We start from the raw sequence: 20,027 nt of genomic DNA, 5'->3' as shown, positions 1-20,027 counted from the left end.
TTTGCATCCGGCGCAATAAAAAATAGGCATTCCATTTTCCCCAAAGCACCGAATCCCGCCGAGCTTGTAAATGTGCCAACACCACCTCCTTTATAAATGTGCCAACACCAACAAGTGTATACCACCATGTGTATGTGTGTTAGCATTTTCACAATCATTTCCCAAAGGATGTTAGCCACTCAACTTGCCACGCCACTCGATCCTAGCGATAATACAAAGTTAGATTACTCGAGTGGCACTAGATGACCGATATGCAAACAAGTTTGCCCCTCTTGATAGTACGGCCATCTATCCTAAACCCGGTCATAAACTTCTCTACACACCTATGACCGATGAAATGAAATGCCCTAGGTTATATCTTTGCCTTACGCATTCCATTCCATCTCCTCCAATGTCGATGCAACACATGCACCAACACGATCAACAATGATATGATCCACTTCATATCATCACGTGATCATATTGGTTCATCAATCTTGACTTTACTTGCTCTTCACCGTTGCCATCGTCCATCGGCGCCAAATCTTGCTCAAGCTTCACCGCCACGCGGTCCATCACTCCAAAGCCTTCGACTTGCCCTTCACGCTTGCAACCGGTCCATCAAGCCAAGTCTTGTCTTGATTTTCTCCACCTTGATCACATGACTCAATGTCATGTCTCATGTGCATGTAAGCTCCTTCATCATCACATGTGTGAGCTTTGCAACATCTCCAAGCCATTTTCACCTTCATGACATATGTTGCTCACACACATGTACCTGTGGACTAATCACCTATGTATCTCACATAAACATAATTAGTCCACCTAAGTTGTCACTCAATTACCAAAATCAAACAAGGACCTTTCAGTAGCACCAGTTGAAGAAAAGCTTGTCCAACATTGGTTGAGGTGGTTTAGCCATGTCCAAAGAAGACCTCCAGAGGCACCAGTGCATTGTGAAGTCCTAAGCCGAACTAATAATATGAGGAGAGGTAGAGGAAAGACCGAAATTGACATGAGGAGAGACAATAAAAAGAGATTTGAAAGCTTGAGATGTACATAGAGATCTATGTTTAAATAGGAGTGCTTGAAAAGTAGCTATTGAAGTGTTTGAATTATGACTTGGGGTTTTTGGTGAGTTTTAATTCTAGCCTATCCTTGATAATTGTTGTTGTTCTCTAGACTAGTAAAAAACGTCAATCAGTTCCAATTGATTTCCCTTAAAATGTTTCTCTCTTTATGGCATTTTTGGCAACAATTATAGTAAGGGTCTGTTTGGTTCCTTAGACTGAATTTTAGTCCATGTCTCATCGAATGTTTGGACACATGCATGGAGTATTAAATATAGACTAAAAAAATAACTAATTACACGGATTACGACTAATTTGCGAGACGAATTTTTTAAGCCTAATTAGTCCATGATTTGACAATGTGGTGCTACAGTAAATATGTGCTACTGATGGGTTAATTAGGCTTGATAAATTCGTCTCGTAAATTAGTCTCCATCTGTGTAATTAGTTTTATAATTAACTCATGTTTAGTCCTCCTAATTAATATTCGAACGTCCGATGTGATATGAACTAAAATTTAGTCCGTAAAACCAAACACCCGCTAAAACGTTTCTCTCATCTGCCGAATGCACCTTACATCTCATCACATATGTTCCACATGTAAAGCTTTTTCATCGTATATCCTTTTCTTGTCATGAATTCATAGAGAGAGATTGTAGAGGTATGTCTTTCATGCATCGAGGCACGCAAAAGAACCTAGCTCTTCTCCCTACGCTGGTTCAAAAGTTTTATTTTTGCGAGTAGGTTCAAAAGTTTTTTGACTTCTCTCCTTCACGTGACACCTCCAACTAGTAATTTGACTTCCTCCCAAAAAAGAGTAAGGTTATTCTAAATCAAACTACTTTAAATTTAGCCAAATTTATTGTAGAAGTATCAATAATTACGATATTCAAATAAATATATCAATAGATTATACAATTTCTCTGTTCTAAATTATAAGTTTTAAATTATAAGACATTTTAGCTTTTCTAGATACATAACTTTTGTAATGCACTTAGATATATACTATGCCTACATACATATATAGTAAAATTATTATATCTAGAAGGGTAAAGTGCATTTTTCAACCTTTAACTTGCACGAGAGTTCAGTTTTTCAACCCTCAACTATGAAACCGGATATCGGACACCCTCCAATTATTGAAATCGGATAAATTTAGCCCTTCACCTAGCTTCAAAGGTGGTTTTCTATTTTCAAAAAAATAATAATAACTTGTTTTAATATCTAAAAATTAATAACTTATGTATTGTAAATAAAAAAAAGAAACCAATAACATTTTTCCTAAAAATATTATCTAACTGTTGGTAATATATTTACAATTATTTGAAACTTATTTAATTTTGTTCCTATGGTTTTATTGCTTGTGGACTGGTTTATGAGAAACATGAACAAATAAGATTCAAATGACTCCAAATAGATGACCAATGAATAAATGATTTTTAGGGAAGAAATGGTATTAGCTTCACATTTTTTATTTAAAATAAGTAAGTTATGCATTTTTAGAGATTAAAACAAGTTTTATTATTTTTCATAATAGAAAACCACCTTTGAAACTAGCTAGATGATCAAATTTATCCGAATTCGACAATTGGAGGGTGTCCAGTATCTGGTTTCGTAATTAAGGGTTGAAAATCGTACTTTAGTGCAAGTTGAAGGTTGAAAAATGCACTTTACCCTATCTAGAAAAGTCAAACCATCTTATAATTTAGAACAGAGGGATTCGTACCTATTAGCATGGTGTCATAAAAGTTAATAATCTTGTCCATAATTTGGTGTGTAACATAGCTTAAGATACTTTAACTTTGGATGAAGCTTCATGGTGATCTTTAGGGATGGAGGGGGGGGTAAGTGACAATAAACGAGATGGTAAGACAACCATAGAGATGTCTGTACTGTGTTTCAGCTGCTTCACCATGCAATGCCAGCAAGAAACTCATGTGGCATGATGGTGCCTTATATGGATCACTATCAGTAGCATCAGTATCATCCATGGGCGGACTCAACAGTGGGGCGGGGGGGGGGGGGGGCTTGAGCCCCTCCTACCGATACCAGAGCTGTGGAGCCCCCTAGAGCCCCCCTAAATTTTTAGGACAAAGTTCTATTGTGTATGTGGGGCTGAGAGTTAAGATCGGAGATACACGACGACGTTCTCACGAGTTGGGCTGGCCAGCCAGGCAGCAACATCAATTCATTTGGCCCATAAAGTTAAGTCCACTAGTCTAGGCCCAAGGACAAGTCCACTAGTCTAGGTCCAAGCAGCCCAAGGACAGCCTGCCCAAGGATGAAGGCCCAAAAAAACCTATTCCCCATCCAACTTCCAGAGAGCATCGTGAATCACCGCTTGCGTGCTTCTGCTTCGGCCTCTGGCGGCGGTCGGCGGGGAAGCGGGAGCGGGCGGACTGCGTCGCGCCATCGCCCCTTCGCAGCGGCCCGGCGAGTGGCAGGCGGCTAGGCGTGGCCGTACGTCCGCGCAGGCAGCGGTAGCGGCGGAGCGGGCGAGCGGCCTGCAGCACCGGCCGGGGCACCGGGGCAGCCGGTGGTAGGACGGAGTGGGGCACCGCCGCGCTGGGGCTGCCGGTTGCCGACAAGCATGCAAGCAGCAAAGAAAGGAGCTAGGGTGCCAGGGCAGCTGGATCTGGATTGTAGCTTGCTGCTTGCACGAGCACGAAGCCAAGCAGGCAGAGCAACGAGCAGCAAGCAGACTAGCAGAGCAAGGTGATTTGTGAAGTTGTGAACCAAACTTAAATCCTTATTTGTCTTTGATTGTTTCATTGCTGAATTGAATATGTGATTGGAAATAGGGCTGATTGAAAATTTGGAATGTTAGATTTCATAATGACAAAAAGAACTCTACGCAATTACTTTTCAAGTTCTAGTGGTAGTGGTCCATCTCCATCAACTCCACACACCAGTAATGAGCAGTGGGCTGCTAATGAGAGCACAACTCAACCAAAGAAACCTAGAGTAGAGTTTAGTCAATCGAACATGATTGCAGACCCTAGAAATCGCAAACCAATTGATGACTATGAACCTGAAATTAGAGACCAAGTAAAGAGAGCATATGCTTTGAGTGGTCCAGCCCAACCTCGTGAATTTCAATTTCCTCGTAAATGGATTGGTGGTGAATGGAGATCATTTCAAAAGACTTGGTTTGATAAATTTGATTGGCTAGAGTATAGTGAGTCCAAGGATGCAGCTTATTGCTTATATTGCTATCTCTTCTTTAATTCGGCAAAGTCTAAAAAATTTGGGAGTTCTGTCTTTGCCCATCAAGGTTATGTGAATTGGAAGAAAGCTAAGGATACTTTAAGTAACCACAGTGTTTGCAAGACTCATGTAGAGGCTAGGCTAAAATGTGATGACTTTATGAACCAAAGGACAAATGTGGGTAGAAAATTAGTTGAAGTAAGCAAGGAGGAAGAAAAACGATATGAGATACGTTTGACATCTTCTTTAGATGTCGCAAGATTTCTCATATCGCAAGGGGATGCTTTCTGTGGACATGATGAGACTTTTTCTTCCCTCAACAAGGGAAACTATAGAGAGATGGTTGAATGGTACAAATATAAGGTTGAGGTAGTGAAGGAGGCATATGAAAAAGGTTCTAAAAATTGTCAGATGTTATCGTATATAGAATGACCTTACAAAAGCTTGTGCGGAGGAAGTCACGGCTGTCATTATGGATGAGATTCGAGGAAGAAAATTTTCGGTGCTTATTGATGAGTCTCGAGATGTATCAATTAAGGAACAAATGGCGGTGATTCTAAGGTTAGTAGTCGATACTTGCATTTTCTTGCCTAGATTATTACCTCTATTTCTACGGTTATACTAACACATAATGAAATGTGGCATGCAGGTTTGTGAATGATGAAGGGAAAGTGGTGGAGAGATTTCTTGAACTTCAGCATGTTGAGAGTTGTATAGCTATTGCATTGAAAGATTCTTTGGTCGGTATGCTTTCAAGTCACAATTTGTCAATCTCTATGCTTAGTGGACAAGGGTATGATGGAGCTTCTAATATGAGAGGTGAATTTAATGGGGTCCAGAAATTGATTCGTGATGAAAATCCTTATGCTTTCTATGTGCATTGTTTTGCCCATCAATTGCAACTGGTGGTTGTTGCTGTTTCAACATCTAGTGCAGACATTGCAGATTTCTTTAACTATGTTCCTTTAATAGTCAATAATGTGGGTGCATCTTGTATGAGAAAGGATACCTTGCTTGCAAAGCATCATGATGTGTTGCTTGAAAAGATTGAGAATGGTGAGATTATGACTGAAAGTGGTTTGAACCAGGAAAGTAGCCTAGCTAGGCCTGGAGATACTAGATGGGGTTCACATCTTAAAACTTTGCTTCACATTTTGGTGATGTGGGAGGCTATCATAGATGTCCTTGAGATAGTGAAGAAAGATTCCATTAAACCAACATGTAATGGTGGAGCTTTAGGTTTAATTAGAAAAATGGAGAGCTTTGATTTTGTGTTCATCCTGCATTTGATGATAGAGTTGTTGAGCATGACAGATATTTTGTCACGTGCTTTGCAAAGGAAGGATCAAGACATAGCTGAAGCGATGCATTTGATCACTGATGTGAAAGATGGCCTGCAGGACATGAGGAACAATGGATAGGAGCCGTTACTCAGAAAAGTGAAAACATTCTGTGAGAAGAATGAGATTGAAGTGCCAGATATGGATAAGGAAATAAATGTTAGAGGGGCATCTAGACGTAGAAAGCAAAAGGTAACAAACAAGCATTACTATCATGTTGAGATTTTTCTTGTTGCCATTTACGCCATCTTGACTGAGCTGAATCATCGGTTTAGTGAAATTAGTTCAGAGTTGTTAGTATGCATGGCTTGTTTTTACCCAAGGAACAACTTCTCTAATTTTGATGTGGACAAACTTGTGAGGCTTGCTGAAATTTATGCCGAGGATTTTGATATTGGTGACCTTATTGTTTTGCCAAATTAACTTAGACAATTCATCAACCATGCTAGAAGAACTCTAGATTTTTTTGGATGCACTGAATTTGGAAAAGTTGCTGAAATTATGGTCAAGAATAATATGCACACATCTTATAAATTGATTTATCGTCTCATTGAGCTAACCTTGATACTACCTGTGGCAACGGCTTCAGTTGAGAGGATATTTTTAGCCATGTCCATTATAAAGATAGATTTGCGTAATAAAATGGGTGATGAATGGCTCAATGACTTGATGATATGCTATAACGAGAAGGAGATATTTAGAAAGATTGGTAATAAAAAGATCAAAAAGCGGTTTCAAGAGATGAAAAAACGCCGTATGTTATTGCCTAAAAAATTAGTGGTACGCTCTATTCTCTTCTAAATTCATAATTTGGAGGTCCATATATGTTTGACTAATCAATTATGTCTATTTGTGTAGATTTCTTCTTCGGATGAATAATGGCTGTCACCGTCACACGTCATCTATTAGTTTCGTAATTTCGTCTTTCGGTATGAATAAACCACATCCTTTATTTTTCATGATGTATTTTGTGATTTTCATTGTTCTTCTATGTTTTAATATAAGACTACTTCAAACTATTAAATTTGACTATTGTGTGTGTGTGGGGGGGGGGGGGGGCATAGTGAAGCTACGTTGCTGTCGCACTTTTGTTGAGCCCCTCCTAAAATTTTTTCTTGATCTCCATGAGGTCTTCCTAGTACTATTCTTTATATTCGTGATTATCACGACAAAGCCACCATTTGAAGAAGTTAGCAGAGGCTGTTTCTTTTTTAAACCAAAAAGGCAAAAAGGGATGCATGATTCAGAGTTTATGAGACCAAATTATATAAAAAAGAATCTTCCTAGTGCAAGGTAATTAAATATACGACATATGAAGACAATACAACTGAATAAGTTTAGGTGAGCGCACGTTTTGGCCTTTGTTGCTTCGTTAAAATATCATAAAAAAAATAAAACAAAAATCCTAGGCTCAATCGATATTATTGGTGCAATGCAAAATCCTTTGAACTATTCTCCATGCCCGAAGAAAAACGTAAGCTTATATATCTCCCTAGAATAGCACAGCTTCGAACGATAGCGTACCTTTCTGACCATGTGCTCCAATTCGAAGCAATCGTGCTTGTCAAATTCAGGAGGTTGGCGATTAGACGCTTTCGTTATCACAAATATGACACTTGCACCGTCCATATGGTACTGGTTCAGTACATAGATATCTTATCACACCCCCAAGAGCATTGGCCATTGGACCATAATAGTAATAGCATGGCCCATTGGTTTCAAGCATCTGTCTTAATGCATGGTCCTTGGACTGTTTTCAACAGATGACCCATTCATGCATCCAAACCCAAAACGAGTCTGGGACGCTACTGTATCAGTCTCCAACAGAGTATCTATATGCGAGGCCTATTTTAAATTACAGCAGAGGCACAACCTAAATAAACACCTCCCCAACCTAAATAAACACCTCCCATTTGTGTTTGCATGCGTCTCTCTATCAACGAATTTTTTTGGTTATACATCTCTCTCATACGATACGCACGGAAATTAATTAATTACCACCTGCTACTTCATGCTAAATATAAGTAGTCCCGTTAGAATTTTTTTTTGGAGTATTTTGACTTCTTTAGATATATAGTTGTTCGCTTCAGCGGGCTGTACAGCCGTAGTGCCTACAACTGCTCATTCATTCAACTCCTAAAATAGTCGCATATTACCAAACTGCAGCATTACACCAATGAGAATATTGTACACGGATATAGACCCTTCGTCGCAGAAAAAAATATATAATTCTAGTAGATAATAATATTAATATTTATGATTCTCAATAAATATTATTAGATTCAGTATACAATGTATTTTTATATAATTAATTTAGAGCTATAAATGTGAACATCATTTCATTTGCTAGAAACTTTTTTGAGCCGGAGGTGGTACAACATATAGGGTGCATCATCGTACCATCGCACGGTGCAGCAGCCTCTACTAGGAGTAGGACCAAAAGGCTGTCACCGAAATGAATAAAGGTGACCGCGCGCGCTGCTACAGGAACTACGTGGACCGTGCCGAGCTGGCACACGTGGCCTGCCTCTCCCTCGAAGCGTCTGGACTCGCTGTCCTTACACCAGTTTTTTTTTTAAAAACCACATTATTATTTGTTTAATTATTGTCATTATATTATTAAGCACAGGGAGGGGAGACAGCGACATAATGCAAACAGTACATCCATATCTCTTGAAGATCGACAGAATCACGCTACTTAATTTAAACTAATCCGCCCTAAATAAAAGATGAATTACTAATGTCCATCTTGTTTGCTCAATCATGCTTATTGATCATAATACATTGTTTTTCTCTCGCAATAAACAACGGCAGCTAATTTATAAGCCACCTAAATGATTAAACGAACGTGTGGTCATTTGCATCGTACGGACGCTGGTGTGTAACGTTATTGTTATTATTATTATATATGGGTCGTCGCTGTGGCAAGTGGGTCCACGAAGCTGTGGTCACATCTTCGAGGGTACAAGAGTGGTAACAGGACTTTGCTTGTCTATAAACTAAAAGCTGAATAGTACATCACTAGTACGAGCACTAGTATGATCTATAAGTATTATGTTATCATAACTGATAAGCATCGATACATCGAGCAAACCAGGTGTTAGTTATCCTCCCTACTTTTAGGTAGTATTATATATATAGTACTCCTACTTGCATCGTACAGTAGTTTATAATCATGAAGGAGTACAAGCATTTCCACTTGCATGCTGTAGGCTAAGATCAGTTCCAATGAAAGCTTCGTGTAAGTTTCGTCTACTTTAAATAGACTGTCACATTCGTATTTTTTATAATATGACAATGTTTTCAAGAAAAAAGATAAAGTAAGTTTTATTTAGATAAAACTCTCCTGATCCGTTGTCAACTTTCTATGAGTTATGAAATTAAATATTTATAAAATCGTAGAATAAAAGTTTCCATTGAGAGTGAGTGTTTCATTCAGAGTTTTTCATTTCATTCTATATGATATGAAAGTTTTGAAAACAACGTTATTGACGTATTGATTTTTTTACATATATACTTTTTACTATATATTTAGATATAAATTGTGTCTATATACATAATTAAAGAAATATATATTTAGAAAAGCCAAACGTCTTATAACTTATAAACTAAGCTATGCTTAGAGTTCGCCGTTATCTAACACTTTGGCAAAGAAAACTTACAGATTTCTTTTTTATAAGACAAAACAATTAAAAAAAATGGTATGGTGGTATGAATTGAGGTCACGCATGACGTAAACAGGGGGTGCATGCATGAAGCCCGATATAAATAATTGGACCCGGGCGCTGACACACATACGGCTTTTTAGCTGGATCTAGCAAGTGGCGGCCAGAATAGACTAAATAAATAATTAATTAAGCTTAGGCTGTCCTTGGCTTGGCTAGCCCACTGGGGGACAATGCATGCATCATTACATTAGGGGCCTGTTTAGTTCCACCGAAATCCCAAATTTTACACTATGCAAAAAGAAGATTTCCTGTCACATCAAATTTGTGGTACATGCATGGAGTACTAAATGTTGACGAAATCAAAAACTAATTGCACAGTTTGGTTGTACTTTGCGAGACGAACGTTTTGAGCCTAATTAGTCAACGTTTGGACAATTATTACCAAATAAAAACAAAGCGGCACTGTATCTACAGTGCCGCTACAGTGTTCTGCCGCCGCCAATTCGGCGGAACTAAACGAGCGCTAGGTTAATGTTGGGGGTATTACCACATAGGAGTATTATATTATTTATTATTAATTATACACGTAGCTAGCTGCCTCTTTTAGTAGGATGGGATGAGATGGGATGGGTGCTGGGTGCTGGGTGCTGGGTTAGGGTTAGTGCTGCTGGTGCCTTGCTTAATTTGCTCAGATTAGTGATAAAGATGCCGTGACAGTTGCGCTGTACTCCAGAAGCGTCGTCTGCTCTGGGCATACGGATTCCAATATATATATATATACTAGTGGATTGGCGCGCGATTCCGCGCGCTCGCGCGGTAGCACGTTAAGAGGTTATACAGGTCTATTGAAATATATTACAGGGATAAGTATTTTATAGTAGGAAAGCTATACACGGTAGCTGATCTCTAAGCCGGTGTACACAAATAGTTGTCTTCGGTGGTAGTAGCGCTGTCGATGTGTGGTGGTGCTGGTGAAGGTCTGGTGATAGGCGATGCATGATGATGCTGATGTACATCATTCTTCTGTTGCATTCATCCAATCCCAGCGGTTGCCTGCTAGGCTCGGCGTTTCTGTCTGCAGTCTGGTTGAGATGTATTTTTGCTGAAAGCATAGGCATCCATTGTTTCTGAATACGTGAGGTAGCGGTAGTAGATGGGACACATAGCTGGATGTTAGAAGCGTACCTTGTTGGTTTCGTAGTATCCATGCAGCTTTTGCACGTTTTTGTGGTAGTAGTCTATGGTAAGGGTTAGTTCATCCAGTGGATTGCATAGTTCCTGTGACTGTGGTATATGAGCTGCTGCCTGTCTAAACTCGGTTGGAAGAGATGAGATTAACTGGTGTGTGAGGTCGGCATTAGTTTTGACCAGATGGTTGGGGCGATGACTTGAGGCCCCTGGCTGTCATCCCACCCATCCAGGAAACCAATGAGCAGCGCCTATACATGACGAATACCACACAACAGCAATTAAGTTCATATGACAGTCTCAGGATAACATGTAAGAAAGGCAAATGAAGAGGATAACTCACCCAAAGGATGAACTGAACTTGGAAGGTGTTCTCTACAGGATTGAGAAAGTGTTGCTCCTAGATCAGCAAGGGAGCCCAACCTAGAAATATAGACATATCATAACTGGATTGGAAAATAGCATGGAGATCTAAACAGTAGAATTGTTTTGTTGTGTGATGAAGTCGATAAATACAGGATAATACCTCTGAAGGCCATTTAAGGTTTGGGTGGTTCAGTAAACAAAGTTTGTGCGAAGCACTCTAAAAATAAATGCTTCAGGGTGGTAAGGTGTAGAAATAACACATTAAAATGAAAAAGGGAAATTCCATATAGAAAACAGGGGAAAAACAAGTATGAACCTGTCAGTCATTTTTCCTTTGAATGTCATTATAATACCGAATGGGTGCTATACTGCAATTTCATTTTTTAAAAGAAGGGACTAATAGACAATACATCCATGTGTAGAGTAAAAAATATTTGTAATTATAATCATCAGGACTAACAATAGGCAAGCACATCTATATCTGCGTTATGTAAATATGCCATGTCAATAAGCTGCAACAAATCAGTTAATATTTGGTCAACTGAACATGTGGATGTGGGAAGCTAATCAGTCACCTAACTTGGAAGGCTTAGCAGCATGCTTCCTATTGTCCCGCTGACCATGTATATATTTGATTGTCAAATAAACAGAAGGATAAATAGATGGAATATTGATTAAACTAAGCTGAAGACATTTGCACAATCTGAGCTGCTAAACTCTTCTACATCTACCCCATGATGTTTAAAAAGCTAGTTATCTTTCTATTGTACTGAAGCTTTCTTCATTTACAGTTATAAAATAATAGTCTACTAATCATGTATGTGCTTATTTATGGGATCAGAGGTCAATAAATCTTAATAATTTGAATGTGCTCATCTACAATTGCCCCCAAGTAGCCACAATACAGCTGTAATTTTCTTATATGTAATTTATTTAGTGTCAATGTTAGAATAGACTTCATACTTTACCTGAGTAAGATAGATCTTTAGACAGTATATTGCTAAAAAAGATGGGAAATTTCAGCAGATATAATGGGAAATTTACAAGCAGCAGCTGCTTTTCGTATAGTGAACTGTGAGACTTTTGGCTGCAGCAGTGTTGCTTTTAAGAACACCCGAACAAGCCGAGTAATAATGCATAGTGGTAGTATCTTGCCTGGGAACGTACTATATTGGTAAGCATAAATGGTTGATAGAACTACATGAAAATAGGCATTGCAATAGAAATACACGTGGAATTTGGGTATCATAAATGAATGGTAGAAGTACAAGAATGTAGCTGTAGATTTTCTATAGTCCTCTTATCTTCTTCTATGAGTAGTAGCTGATCATGCCTTGAAATTACATAGGTCATAATGCACAGCAAAAGAGTTGTCAACGCATTTGTTGAGACCACTATGTTTGGAGTCATCCATGGCTGAAATTACCTCTTTGGCCAAGTATCTATGACTAAGATTGGTTTGGCAAGTGTTGCTGTGCTGTATTAAAAGCCCTGTACATGGTACTGTTTTTTTGCTTCCAACATTTCCAAAGGAAGTGTAGCCTAAATGTTGAGTAAAAACCATTGCACCAGAACTATGCAACTCGGTTTGGATGGTGCTAAGTGAGCTGAAAGCACAACTCATATGTCAAACGAGCTGTAGCCTGAATGTTATAAGGTGTACTAAACTGGGTATCTTTGATGATGAAACACATGGTTTACCACTGTGCATATAGAGTAGGGAGAGGTTAATTTTACAATCCTATGACATAAAGGCTACGAATCTGACAAAGAGAACCACACTGTAATTTTAATTCTAGTGTACTTTGAGCTCACTCTATTCCTCTTTGTTGTACCAAGCATTCGATGAGGTGATATGAAAATGTCAATGAAAACTAAGGTACCTATTATCAGAAAACTAAACATTCTTAAGATTTAGTTGGGATTAATCCATTCCTTTTTATAGAAAAATAGTTTTGGAGCAAAGAAGATTTGATTTGAACATAATTTGTGCGGTTGTGCTATTATATGTGATATGGTAAAGCCATGGCACAACCTTCAACTGGACTCTAGGACGGAAGGCTTACTGAAATAAGACAAGCAGTATACAGATGATGCTAAGTAGCATCAAATTTAAGAATTATACAGATTGGAAATTCTCACCTTGAATTCTTCGGAAGTGAGCTTTGAGATTTATACAAATTGGAAATTGTCACCTCCAATATGGACACGATATGTGTTATCAGAGGAAAGTGGCTGCAGAATGTCCAAAAAAGCTAACTGTTCTATCTGTACCAAATGGCAAAAAAATAAGATCATAAAAAGCGAGGCCATAAAAAATAGTTACGAGCAGGAGAAAGCTCTCAGTTATATTACGACAGGCAGATGGAATTCCAAGAATTGAGAAGGAAAGGAAAAAATATGGCACACTGATTAACCATTCGGGAACAATAACTGCATAGAAATTATCTTGTATTGATAAAGCCCAGGGGCATAGCACTGGTCTTCATCAACTGATAAAGCCCAACTCAGATAAGAAATGATCAGTCCCGTGCAGCAATACATGTGTAACAAAACAGTGCATTGAACCGTGAGGAGGTGTGGGTCAAAAACCAAAGGACAGAGCAAGACGTAGGATCTGAAAGAATATTTTACCTCCTTCTTATGAGCAGCACCAGCTAGTAACTTTCCATCCAAAGAGAAGTGACAGCAAATAAACAATCTTGCTGTCACCCGTACGGTTGGTACCAACTTTATTCAAAGAAATGCCTAAAGAATTAAAAGTGGGGTCATGTGAGTCGTTGATAGTGGCCAGGGTGGTAAACCGTAAGGTACTTCCCTTCATGATAGGAATTTGTTAAATTACCCTACACGTACACCTTCTAACAATTTTCATGTGTAAGCACATTTATTCTGAGGCTATAACACCTAGGGCCTGTTTGGAACGCAGGAATTTCACAGGAATTGCGCAGGAATTCTACAGGAATCAGTTCATTTTCACAGGGAAAAATCCCGCATTCCAAACAGGCCCTTACCATTTACGCACTCCGGATTGAGCTATGAAGACCCTTATTCACAGTAAAAAATCCCGCGTTCCCAGCCTTGATTGTCGTTGTCTGAGGTGTCCATTGAGGAATTGTTATAAGTGTCTCCACAGATGTAAACATGTTGTGAGGCTGATGATGTTGATAAGTAAACGGCTAAGGTTGTGCAAATTAAATTTAGAGATTAGGCTTTTGTAGAGTAGGCCAATAATAGGGTTATAAGTCGCCTCCTGCATAGGGATAAGTACATATGGAATGTGTGGTCACTGGAAGTGTGAACGACATCAGAAGAGTTGCAATACTGCTGAGCAATAAGTTACAGAGGCAGTAATGCGCAAGCGTAAAGCACTAAAGTCATCGTTTTTTTAGAGGTTACCATAGCAGTAAGGCAGAACGTTAAATTGCTATTCTCATCGCTTTTTTAAAAGCTACCATTAGAACATGACTCCTTAAAACACATTAGAACCATTCTTAGGCTCCTCAATCTTGGTACCAACCAGATCAAGAAGGTCCCTTTGAGGGTTGTTTATGGATATCTATTTCATGTAACCACGTAATATTTCAAGCAAATGGAAGGTCATAACAAAATAAGAAAAACTGTGTAGAAGATAAAGAAAAAGCAGGTGTGTCACTAATCACTTTCTGGAGAGCTGATTTTTTCACAAGGGCTTGACATGTTATTAACGATGTCATTCTAGCTTGCGCCGAAAGCGTAAAACCTGATGATCTCAAGAACGGAGAATTCGTAACAAGGCCATGTGACGCTGACAGGAACTCTACGAAATAAGAGCCTGTGAAGAATTATAATGGAGAGAAGCACATACCTTTCATTTCTGGCTTTTTCACTTTGTTGTTGCGAAATCCTCCACCAGACCACCGACAACTTATTTTCATAAGCTGGAACCCGAGTTTGCTTTAGCCCCAAATGAGAAAACATAGTGATACAGGCATGGGAAAATTTTGAGGCGCATCACTGTATAGGGACAAACTACTAACCATGTGAGAGAAACACCAAGTTAGGACATTGCGGCAGAATTCAGCAAGACAATTGTCACTTTTAAGAACATTGTGCTTCCTCTGGGATACTAAGGCACTATTTTTTTCCCCTGTAGCTTTACATTCAGGACTTCTAATAAAAAAATGCATTGAAGCTAGAATTGCAGACACTAAAATTAACATATCCTAGATAGTATTAGTATGCTAAGCAGATGGTCCTTTTTTATAGCGGGAAAAGGATTTTTTTAGCCTGATAGTCGTACTTCTATTTGTGGTTAACAATGATCAAATAATGAGCCTAATTTCATTTGAAGCACTGTGGTTTGAATAGCTAATGAGCAGACCCTAGCAAATTTACAACATTACTTTTAAAAATCTCACAAAGTAGTAAAACAACATCCTATTCTGGTAACATAAGGTAACTTAGATCAATATAAGGAATCAAAACAGAACCCTTTTTTTTCTAACCAGGAAAACAGCAGGGGAAGCCCCCACTGTTAGATGACATGAGACTGAATTTTTTGTACTTAGTATGAACACCATGCATTGAAAAGAAGCATTCCTTACTACAAATGAGGCATTAAGCAAGTTGCCAACCTGTAAATCAATCACCTTGTGCTTGCCGTCCCTAGCACAGTTTTCTCCGCGGACACCTTTTAGTCTGCACTGTTTTCATCTGACATCATATTTTAAAGGGAGGAGGGTCAGTCGAAAATGAAAAAAAAGAAAAAGTAGCAGACTATCAGAAAAATTGGTTTGAAAAGGCTCTGAACCAATTAATCGCAGGAACTATCCTATCATAATGTGTTACAATGGGACAACATGAAAAAACAAAATGGATTATCTTGTAAGCAAAATTTAGAAAAATTAACAGTACTGTGTATGGTATAAAAGTCCCCAAATAAGTGCAATAGCTATTTAACATTCAGCAATAAATGGGCATATTTACAAAGGCTGAACACATATATGTATACTTGCAGCAACAGTGCTCTGCAAAGGAAGCAGATTCAGCACAACCTGTGCACACATAAAAAAACAATTACATAAATTAGGCGGAACACATAAAATTAGTCAGAACAAATGAAATCATGTATTAACTGGTGCTAGAACAGATGGAGCCAGGTCGATGCTCTACGCTATTCATTTTAGGTCTTATTCGGTTGCACATCGCATAGTGCAATAAAAAAAGTGTACATGAACTGCCTCAATGTGAAATCAAAGTTTCAAAATTCATAAACTTGGGAACACACCTACAATCAAAAGTTGGCAGATATTTAGATATATCGTGAACACAAAATGAATTTGAAATAAAAGCAGAAGAATTGAATAGTCGATTTTATACACCATAGTCAGGCAAAAATTGCACCTACACAAGATCCACTACAGACCATTAGCAGACTGACTAACTGTACAGAATTTGTTGTGAGACCAATAATTCAATGACCACATTACTTGTTAACAGTCCAATGCTGAGGATCCGAGCGGTCGCGTCGCCAGGAGCAGCTCGCGGTCGTCAAGCACAGGGAGTTAGGGTTTCGTGGAGCACATGCGGACCAGCGGGAGCAGTCAGCGCCGTGGGGAAGCCACGCCGGCAGCCACCGGTGGTGCCTGCTAGCGTCGTGCCATGGTGGGGACGGCTGCCGCCGGGGTCCACGAGCGCCGCCGGGCACCAAACCGGCTGCGCCGTCGCCCAGGCAGCGCGCCGCGCGGCTCTCCTCTCCCTCTCCCCCGGCGTCGCGGCGTGCCTGCCGGGCCCCAGCACCGTCGGGAGCGGCCTAGGCGGCGTGGTGCGGGAAGACGTCGGGGTCGGGAAGAGAAACATCGGGAAGAGTATGGGCCGAGGACGGAAGAAGCTGGAATCCTGACTATGATTCTGTAGACAAGCTAGGAGGGAACGGTCGTAACACAAGAAATCTGTGGAGAAGCTGGAGAAAGCCCACAGTGTAATCCGAAGCCGATTCTAGAAAATTCTTGCTGGGGGCCTAGGCCGTCGGATCGGGAGATCTAACGGTCAAAAAAATTTCTGCCGATGTGGACACGGCTTCCATCTCAGGAGCTAATGGGTTTTGTAACATAAAAGGGAGAATAATGCTTTGCTAATGCCATGGATCCGCAGAGACGGAACAAAGAGATCTATTTTCATTACATGGCAACCAAAGCATGGACATATTAGCAATTCAGACACATGATTCATAGGAAACATCTGTCAGCTCAGGAAAGATCATAGAAGAATGGTAGCAGGACAAGACCAAAACTACTAACCATGTGAGAGAAACACCAAGTTAGGACATTGCGGCAGAATTCAGCAAGACAATTGTCACTTTTAAGAACATTGTGCTTCCTCTGGGATACTAAGCCACTATTTTTTTTCCCTGAAGCTTTACATTCAGGACAACTTCTAATAAAAAAATGCATTGAAGCTAGAATTGCAGACACTAAAATTAACATATCCTAGATAGTATTAGTATGTTAAGCAGATGGTCCTTTTTTATAGCGGGAAAAGGAATTTTTTAGCCTGATAGTCGTACTTCTATTTGTGGTTAACAATGATCAAATAATGAGCCTAATTTCATTTGAAGCACTGTGGTTTGAATAGCTAATGAGCAGACCCTAGCAAATTTACAACATTACTTTCTAAAATCTCACAAAGGCGCATACATAGGTGCTGATTTGGGTACAGGACACTGCAGAAATGCGATGGTCGCAGCCAGAACGCACAGCACAGGTCGGAGACTGCAGACTACGGAGGTTCTAAATGGAGGATTGCCCTCAGGCAAGGAGAGGAGACCAAGCAGCACGGTGCAGCAGGAGCCAAATCGGTTACCAAACTGCAATCCACCAAAATAAAATACAGATTCACCAAATCAAATGTAGATGGACCAAATCAATCTAAAAACGCATCAATTAAAAGCATAAATGAGATGAACACACCCGCCCCGCGCCACAGCGCTGTTCGGCCGTTCCGCCTCCTCAAGCCACCACATGGTCGGTCCTGCCAGGGAGAGGTCCAGGAGGATGGCTCTTTCCACCCGTATGTCGGGGCGTAGAGGAAAAGGCGGAGCGAGGGGAGGTGAAGCGAGCGGGCCTCACGGGGCCAAGCTCGTTCGCTGCACGGCGCCGACATCGGACTGGGGAGAGGGGATCTGGAGGAGGAGGCATGGGAGGAAGTAGGAGAAGAAGACGGTGACGTACCGGCAGATGCAACCGCCGATCTGAGCCGCCGCCGCTAGGGTTTGGTCGAGCGCACGCGGACCGCCGGGAGGAGGCAACGCTGGGGGCACCCACGCCAGCGGCCAGCCGCCGTCGGGGCCCGATCGCGCCGCGCCGTGGCCGGGGACAACGACGGCCGGTGGCCACGCACGGCGCCGTGCCGCAGGCCGGGAGCACCGTCGCGCCCCGCCAGCGCCTGGAGCAGTGAGCCGGCAGTGCTGGCACAGCCAGCACGCTGGGGGAGGAGGAGGGCGGCCGCTGCCGCGGCCCGCTCGCGCAGGTGGCCGTTGCCCTAGCCGCGTTGGGAGAGGTCGGGAGAGAGAGAGCGAAGAGGAGAGAGCGGAGGGGGAGAGAAGAAGCGTCGGAAGGAAAAGCAGAAGCTGGGTATATATTTGTTTGGCTGGATTCGGACGAGAAGCCGGAGAAGCTGAATAGAAGCAGAAGAATTGGAGAAGCACGAGAAGCCGCTTCCCATCAAATCCGCTCCAAACGATCTGGACCGTCCATCACAAGATCTAACGTGTGCGAAGATCTGGGGCGACGTGGAGGGTGGCTCCGGTCGAGGAGCTGGCCATCTTTTTGGCTTTTAAATATATATATATATATATATATATATATATATATATATATATATATATATATATATATATAGTGCATCAATCTCACGTACCAGAAATTAATTAAATAAAGTCCTCCTGTCGACCGCTCTACCATGATAATGATATATCACTTTTTTAAGCAGCTGTGATACTCCCAGAGAGAGAGAAAGAGAGAGAGAGGAGAAAGAGACAGCACTGACGGCCTGGCCTGATGACAGGCTGAAGCAAGCATCATCAGGGCACGCTGCAAAGCATCTGCTTGTGTGATTAGTCTGTGAGACTGAGACTGTGCGATGCATGCACGCGTGCATGGGCTTGGCCCTGCTTCGGATATGGGCCACCTTCTGTTTTGAGGAGAAGATCAGTGCCAGCCGGCCCAATTTGAATTGTACATACGCTAGGCCTAACATGGGCTCTACATTTCGTTACCGATCGATCCGCGAGCGGCCAGCCAGTGCGAACTTTTTCTTTGCCAAAAAAGAAAATCCTTTTGAGTATGATCTCCTTATTTATAAAACCGGATTTTTTAAAACCCCCTTCAACTTTTAAAACCGCTTGTTTTTGCATCCTACGTGGTTCTGTAACTTGGCATCCGGGTAAATTAGACTTTATAGTTTAGGGAGGTGGATTGGACAACAACTTTTTTTTTTTCATTTTTCTTCTAGAAAGTTTATGTAATGAAAAATCTACATCTTGTTTTGTTATCTTATAAAATTCATAGAAACAATGTTTTACTTCAAAAAAAATCATGAAACTAGTTCAACAGTTCCCTAAGATCATGTTCTATCGTATGATGCCTAAATTGGAACTATTTAAGTCTTCTATGAACTCATTTTGTTTTTCATTGCTAGTATAAGCTACATTATCTATAATAATTAGTATACATTAATGATATAATGAACTATGTAAAAGCTCAGGTGAATTTGATGATGTAACACCCTAAAATTTGTATGTTTTAAAAATAGGCTAAAATGATTTAATTATGCATTTTTGTGAGCATGCAAATTTAGAAAAAAATGATAACTTTGTTAAAATTTAAAATCAAATATAAGGTTTAGCAACTTGTTTGTGCATACATGCTGGTGCATTGGATTTATTGTAATGGGTGGCTTTGAACAAAGTCTAAAAAGATTTCAAACATTTTTAAATGACTTGAAAAGGGCTTTTGGAAAAGAAAAAAAAACTCCCTCTCTGTTTTGGCCCGAAGGCCACTCACTCCTTTCCTCCCTCCATTTCGCGCAGGCCCAGCTCAACCATTCCCTTTTCCTCCATCCCGGCCCGTAGGCCAGCCGGCCTGCTTACTTCCCCTCACCCCGTGGCCCAAGCCACGTAGGCCCGTTTCCCTCTCTCTTGGCTTCGGCCTGAAGGCCTACTCCCGCTT

General features: G+C 40.6%; 1 long non-coding RNA gene and 1 pseudogene across 18 annotated transcripts; one reads left to right on the top strand and one right to left on the bottom strand.

Annotated features, from left to right (window-relative positions):
• Window positions 1-4,728: 4,728 nt before the first annotated feature.
• Window positions 4,729-6,471, top strand: LOC136534938 (uncharacterized; annotated as a pseudogene).
• Window positions 6,472-10,036: 3,565 nt separating this feature from the next.
• Window positions 10,037-18,611, bottom strand: LOC136534930 (uncharacterized). Of its 18 annotated transcripts, none has more exons than XR_010778871.1 (8): window positions 17,769-18,610; window positions 14,666-17,665; window positions 13,833-13,913; window positions 13,453-13,566; window positions 12,961-13,086; window positions 10,796-10,875; window positions 10,450-10,703; window positions 10,037-10,366 (listed from the first exon to the last, which is right to left on the bottom strand). It is a non-coding gene; the product is annotated as an uncharacterized lncRNA (long non-coding RNA). The 18 variants fall into 18 exon arrangements; XR_010778883.1 differs by having other exon boundaries at window positions 12,961-13,566; window positions 14,666-14,738; window positions 15,435-17,665; window positions 17,769-18,609; XR_010778868.1 differs by having other exon boundaries at window positions 12,961-13,566; window positions 17,769-18,611.
• Window positions 18,612-20,027: the final 1,416 nt, after the last annotated feature.

The sequence above is a fragment of the Miscanthus floridulus genome, unplaced genomic scaffold, assembly GCF_019320115.1.
Source record: "Miscanthus floridulus cultivar M001 unplaced genomic scaffold, ASM1932011v1 os_2412_1_2, whole genome shotgun sequence".
NCBI lineage: Eukaryota > Viridiplantae > Streptophyta > Magnoliopsida > Poales > Poaceae > Miscanthus > Miscanthus floridulus.
Note: the sequence above shows the minus strand (reverse complement) of the source record. Positions and strands in the feature narration are given on the sequence as shown.